Consider the following 7,810-nt stretch of genomic DNA (forward strand, 5'->3'; position numbering starts at 1 on the left):
TATTTTCCAATACATCTCCAAGGACACATAAAGCAGGATTGTAGACAAAACCCAGCAAACCACCCACGCTGAGGCCAACCTAGAGCCCCCCTGCCAAGGGCCCGCCCAGGTAATCAGGGTGAACGGAGGGAGAATTACAGACACACATGGGACACAAGAAGGGATAGGGATCAGTCTTCCTTATGACTTGGGGATGAAAGCACGGACTTTTCAGCTACCTTTTGCAGATTGGCCATTTCCTTAAGGAACGGCCCTGAAGTGGAACCTATGATATCTCTTTGGGTAGGGGGAAAACAGTACAAGTGCCTAATAGACACAGGAGCCACATCCTCATTAATAACAACACCCTCAACAAAAAATTCAGTCGCTCCAGGGGTCCACGACGAGATAATGGGAGTAGGAGGGAGAACTATCCCAGTAGAGTTTACCAAAGAGATACCAGTCAATTTTAGGTCCGCTGTCCCTAAAGCATTCTTTCACAATCTGTGCTCAATCACCTCTCTCCCTACTGGGTAGAGACCTCCAGTGTAAAATGGGGGGCGCTATTAAATGTGGAAAGGATGGTTTGCTGCTGGACATCCCGACAAAAAACATCCATATGGTAGTTATCGAGGCCACCTCCCTGCATGAGGACCTAAAAATTCTACCCTCTTTTCTATGGGGTTGGGACGCCACGGACGTAGGACTGTTAAAGGGAGCCTCCCCAGTGAAAATCACGATAAAATGCGAGATCCCGCCATAAGCCCCACAGTACACAATTCAGGCCGAGGCCGTCGTACCCGTCCGGAGGCTAATAATAGCATATCTAGAGCAAGGGGTCCTCCACAAGTACACTTCTCCATGTAACACCCCTATCTTCCCAGTAAAGAAACAAAAGGTGGATCGGGAGGGGAACACCATTTTCAGATTCGTACGCAACTTGCATCTAGTCAATAACCACGTGGTATCCCGGGCTCCAATAGTGCCTAATCCTGCAACTATAGTCATGGAGGTCCTGGCTTCGGCAAAATATTTTACTGTCATAGACCTGTGTTCTGCATTTTTCAGTATCCCGGTAGACCGGGCTTCCCAATACCTTTTTGCCTTCACTTGGGAAGACCAACAGTACACAATGACTCACCTGCCACAGGGCTACACCGAGTCACCCACTTTATTTTCCCAGATCTTAAAAGCAGATCTCTCTTCCATATCATTTTCTCACAAATCAACCCTAGTACAATATGTGGATGATTTGTTATTGGCATCCGAAATGAAGCAGGCCTGTAAACTGGACATGATACACCTCCTCCAAGTCTTAGTAGATAAGGGACACAAAGCGTCACCCACCAAACTACAATATTTGAAACAGGAGGTGGCCTATTTAGGTTACATTATAGCACTGGGAACAAGGGAACTAGCCCTCAGCAGAGTACAGACCATTTTAAACATGAAACCTCCACAAACGAAATGGCAAGTCAGAGCCCTACTGGGCATGCTAGGCTTCTGCCGCTCATGAATCCCGTCTTTTGGAGAATTAGCTAGACACTTAATACAATTAACGAAGAAAGTCATGCCCGATCCCATTGAATGGTCCAATTCTTTAGACCAAACTCTTCAAACAATTAAACAAACATTAGCCTCAGCCCCGGTGCTGGGACTTCCAGATTACAAAAAACCTTTTACACTATTTATTCATGAAAAGTCAGGGATAGCTTCAGAAGTTTCAAGACAAACGTTTGGCCCCACGCAGTGACTGGTCGCTTATTACTCAGTAACCCTAGACCCAGTAGCTCAGGGGGCTGTGCCATGTTTAAGAGCAGTGGCGGCGTCAGTAGAAATTGTAAAGAGGTCAAAAGACATAGTCCTGGGACACCTGCTGCTTTTAAAGGTCCCTCACAAGGTTTTTGCAATCCTTTTAAAATCACAAACGCAAGCCTTTACACAGCAGCGCCTAGCATGATATGAGGCTGAATTATTTACAACAGATCATATAACATTTGAAAGATGTACAACCCTGAACCCAAGCACCCTACTTCCTAGAGAACAGGGGGAGAACCTATGATTGTCTCTACCTGGTTCCCGATGCTGAATCCCCCCGACCCGACCTAACCAATACCCCACTTCTAAATCCAGACATGGATCTATACACGGATGGCTCCTCTTATATGCATAATGGGAAAAGGGTAGTGGGAGCCGCCGTTGTTTCCCTACATGAAGTTCCCCTATTTCCTCCTCCCATAGTGCCCAGGCAGCTGAACTCATAGCACTAACGATTCAGGCTGCTTCAGACTACTTCAGGTTTGGTGTTACCAGGAGTAGTGGTAAACCACCAAACCTGAAGTAGTCTGAAGCAGCCTGAAGATGACGAATGAGACTTCGTCGAAACGTCGCCAAGACATCTCCAATTCTACGCGGGAGAAAACCCGAACAACTAGAGACCTACATACTAACACCCGCGAAAACCTCAGAAAACATACATATATATATATGTATGTATGTATGTATGTATGTATGTATATGTATATGTATACCGACTCCAAGTATGCTTTTGGAATCTGCCATGCTACAGGAGCCTTATGGAAACAGCGGGGGTTTCTAACACCAGCTGGGCAATGAATAGCCCACGCTACCTTAGTTTCCGAACTACTAAAAGCCATTCAATTGCCAAAGTCTATAGCAGTCATCCACTGTAAAGCTCACTGAACGGATGACTCCTTAATCACAAAAGGCAACAGATATGCCGATGCAACGGCTAAATGGGTAGCAACCAAACCTCTCCCTTGTAATGTAGCAGCTGCAGCAATAAGAGCGAACCCGACCATCCCTTATGCCAACTTCCTGGAAAGCGGGAAAACTGAAATGTGGGAAGAGAAATTGGGCGCAGTTTTCAGGGAAGGGTTCTGGAGGGCCCCGGATGGAAAGCCAATAGCCCGACGATGCCTCATACGGCTAATCTGCCAGAGGCTACACTCGAAAGGCCACTGTGGGACACAAGCAATAGTAGACGCCACCAGAAGGGTATGGCATGTGCCAGGGATATATAGTGAATCTACCAGGGTGACTAGCACCTGCCAGATATGCCAGGCCAATAACAGTACGTCTAGGAAAAGCATTCATGAAGACGGTAGGCCTTGGACACAGAGACCATTCGAAAGGGTACAAATGGATTACATACAATTTTCTAAAGCAGATGGATACCAATATGCCCTGGTATGCCGGGACCAGCTGACACACTGGGTAGGCCCAGAGGCCTTCCCCTGGCGCCATGCTATAGCCTCAGAGACGGCCAGGCACCTCATCAAAGATATTATACCAAGATTTGGGATACCTACAGTCCTAGACATGGATAGGGGCAAACACTTTGTAGCTCAAGTCCTGAATCACATATTCCAAGGTATTATCCAGAACCTTCACTGCCCTTATTCGCCTTCATCCTCAGGAGGAACAGAACACTCTAATAGGGAGGTCAAGACCTACTAGGAAAACTCTGCCAGGAAACACATCTCTCATGGACAAAGGTATTGCCCATTGCACTGTTTTACATCAGGACTAGGCCACGTCGAGATATCGGAATCTCCCCATTTGAGATACTTTTGGGACGGCCACCTGACACTTTAAAAGGCCTAGACCCACAATCCCTAAGCTTAGAAAGTGGGGATATGGTGTTATCTACTTATCTTACAGCCCTGCATGAAAGACTACAGTTTCTGTGGACACAGAGTGCCCTGACCCAGACGCTACCCCTGGAGGAAAAAGTGCATCCATACGAACCGGGCAGCTGGGTGTGGATAAAACACTTTACCAGAACAACACCACTACAACCCAGGTGGACAGGACCCTACCAAATCCTACTGACTATGCAAACAGGTTGCAGAAAGGTTGCAGAAAAGGACTCCTGGATTCATTGGACTCACGCCAAGCCCGAAGTCATAGACCACAGTGCTGACATCCCACTGATTAAACTGAAAAGGAACCCAGAAACTCAACAGTGCACTTTGGAAGCATTCTTTAATAAGGAGGAACAGTAAACCCAGTTAAGAGATTTGTTGGTTGAATTCTACTCCTTGTAATTTTACCATTTCCCCCACCCCCAAAAAAGGGGATTAGCTTAAAGTTCAGAATGGGAGGGGGAAATCTTGTTGTAAATGTTTTATACTGTTGTATAATGCTAACTGTAACTCAAGTAACTGCATTTTTAGAAACAAACCTCATCCCGGAAAAAGGAAACATCTGGGAATACTTAGCGAGGGAAGTGCTTAACACCACGGACTTCTGCCTAGAGGGTGGGAGATCAGTGAAAGATATTCTAAAAACATGTCTCATGGAGTGGCAGTGAGACCCCAAGCCATCCACAACGACAGTAGGCTTAGACATATTCCCATCACACCATCATATTCAACCATGTATGATTGGGGAAACATCTCTAGGACCAAAAGCCTAGACATGTACACCCTACACATTGCAGCCATCACCACTTCACCTTGGTGCTTTAGGATTGAAGGATGCCAAGCCCGAAAAGATGCAGATTACACCAGCCTAAACAACACTGACCTCAGATGTAACCACACAGAACACATTCCTCACTCCTATAGCTACATGAGGCTACCTCACGGCTGGTTTATGCTTTGTGGTTTGCAGGCCTATTCATATATACCTGCCAACTCCACAGGGGGGCCATGCATCCTGGGCAAATTAACCATGCTGATGCCCTCCCTATAGAGGCAGCACCGAAGGGCTTTTCACCTCCCTAGACTCAGACTGCGAATCTAAAGTATCCCTACTGACAAAAGCTGAATATGTTTCATTGGCGGTATCACTAGTGGGGGTGCCAGGGCTAGCAGTGCGAAACTCCAGGAATTTGAATAGCCTGGCTTGTACCTAGCAAAAGGCTTGAATTCGACTTCCCATGCTCTGGATGCCTTAAACAGAGAACTGTGACAAGTTAGAGAAGCCACCTTGGAGAATCGCGCAGCAATAGACTTCCTGTTGTTAAAACATAACTACGGGTGCACAAAATTCAGAGGGCTGTGCTGCTTTAATTTAGCTCTGAAATTGTAGAGAAGGACATCCACCATCTAAAAGAATTGGCTCAGAATACTGGCCATGGCCAACCCGTTATACACTGGTCATGGATTTATTCCTGGCTGCCGGACTTTCATTGGCTAAGAATACTCCTGGCAAGAATCATCGCAGCCTGTGTCATAGGAGCTCTCATGTGTTGTGTCTGCCATTGCATTCCCCCCTGTCTGGCCTGCTTAAGGACCTGCCAACCCACTCGAGCCTCACATAAAACAACCAGACATCACCAAGCAGCCCTTATGATGATCCAGATAGACCAGGATTTTCAGGTATACTCAGACGAGGTGCCTAACAGCACTGAAGGGAGAAAATAATTAACATCAATTATTTTGCCCCAGTTCAGAATGAAGGATTGTAGTAAGGTACCAGAAAATATAATCCGAAAGCATGTACAAAATTTATAAGCACACACAGGTAAGAGCCATAGCCAGAGAAAGCCACACACGTAGCCAGGAAAAAAAAGATTACACTTGGTCACAAAGGAAACATAGTATAAAAGGATTTAAAAAGTAACAAAGCTCAGGAAAAACCTGGAATCTAGCAATGATCGGTCAGAATAACAAAAACACAGAATCTAATCTAAGACAATGCAAACTTCATAACTATTTGCATAGAACTAACACCTCCTTATGAGCACCCGCACAGGAAACACCTTCCTCCTCCCTTTATGATAGGATTAGCCCAAGGACAAGACGGGCAGAATCCGAAAACAAGAGAATCAAGATCAGCGCAATCATCCAGAATAAAAGAACCTTTGTAAATCCGAATTTTACACAAAAGTCTGAAAGGGGAAAAAACTGTATAAGAGGGAGAACCAAAATGTGTATGGGGTGCTGCAGACCCAGGAACGTCTCAGCTGTGTCTTGTCCTCCCCATTTTTCTTTCCTCAATAAAATTCATAACTTCCAGGCAGCTGTCTTCACAAAACTTTCTTTCAGCATCGGTGGGACTCCCGGCTGGGAACGGACCAGGAACCTTTTCCTTCCAACAAAGGCTAGTGATGTTCCACTTGAAAACCATCACGGATCTGCTGTTAGACCCCCTGCAATTTGCATACCGAGCAAATAAATTGACAGATGCTGCTGCTAATATGGTTCTGCACTACATCCTACAACATCTTGAATCTCCAAAGACCTACACAAGGTCTAGACTTTAGTTCAACATGGTAGTTCATACCATCATACCGGACATTCTTCTAACTAAACTAAATCAGCTAGCACTACTTGAACACACTTATAAGTGGATCACAAGCTTCCTAACAGACAGGAAACAGCAGGTGAAGCTAGGCAAAATCACATCAGATACCTGTACAATTAGCACAGGATCCCCCCAGGGCTGTGTGTTCTCTCGCCTTCTCATCTCTCTATATACCAATGACTGCATCTCAAATGATCCATTAGTTAAACTACTGAAGTTTGCAGATGATATAACCATGATTGGTTATATCATCTGCGAGACAATGATGAAACCACATACAGATGGGAGGTTGAACAACTAGCTTCGTGGTGCGACCGGAACAATCTGGAACTGAACATATTCAAAACCGTAGAAATGGTGGTAGACTTTAGGAGAAACCCTACCATACTACCACTTCTTACAATACTAGACAACACAGTATCACCAGTAGAGACCTTAAAATTTCTATGTTCTATCATATCTCAAGACCTAAAATGGACACCTAACATCAAAAACATCATCAAAAAAACACAACAAAGAATGTTCTTTCTGTGTCAACTCAGGAAGCTCAAACTGTCCAAGGAGCTGCTGATGCAGTTCTACAGAGGAATTATTGAGTCTGTCATCTCCACCTCTATAACTGTCTGGTTTGGTTCTGCAACCCAACCAGACAGACACAGACTTCAGAGGATAATCAGAACTGCAGAAAAAACATTTACTGCCAACTTGCCTTCCACTGAAAACCTGTACACTGCACTAGTCAAAAAGAGGGCTGTGAAAATATTTACAGCCTCCTCGCATCCTGGACATACATTGTTTCAACTCCTACCCTCAAAACGACATTATAGAGCACTGCACACCAGCACGACTAGACACAAGAACAGTTTTTGCCCGAATGCCATCACTCTGCTAAACAAATAATTCCCTCACCACTGTCAAAGCATTCACTAAGGCTGCATTACTATTACTATTGGTCTTCTCATCATTCCTATCACCCATCTCCTCCCACGTATGGCTGCAGGATTGTAAATTTGTTGCTTGTATCCTTACGATTTGTATTGATATTGTTTTCTGATTGCTTGCAGTATTTGTACCTTATGACTATCATTGTGCTGTACCTTATGATTCTTGACGAATGTATCTTGTATTTTCATGTACACTGACAGCATATGCACCAAAGACAAATTCCTTGTGTGTCCAATCACACTTAGCCAATAAAGAATTCAATTCAATTCAATTTAATTCTACTCTACTCGGATGGATGGATGGATGGATGGATTAGGTTAGGTTAGGTTAGGTTAGGTTAGGTTAGGTTTATTGGTTTTGTATGCCGCCCACTCCCGAAGGACTCTGGGCGGCTCACAATAAACAGGGGAGGGAATAAATAAGACAATACAAACAATTTTAAAATCCACAACAGTCACAATTAAGACGGGGCTGGGTGCTTTAACAGCCCCCAGCCTGCCGGAACAGCCAGGACTTAGTAGCTTTACGGAAGGCCGGGAGGGTCATAAGGGTCCGGATCTCCACGGGGAGCTCGTTCCAGAGGGCCGGAGCAGCAACAGAGAAGGCTCTC

Source organism: Thamnophis elegans, chromosome 2 (genome assembly GCF_009769535.1).
Source record: "Thamnophis elegans isolate rThaEle1 chromosome 2, rThaEle1.pri, whole genome shotgun sequence".
Taxonomy (NCBI): domain Eukaryota; kingdom Metazoa; phylum Chordata; class Lepidosauria; order Squamata; family Colubridae; genus Thamnophis; species Thamnophis elegans.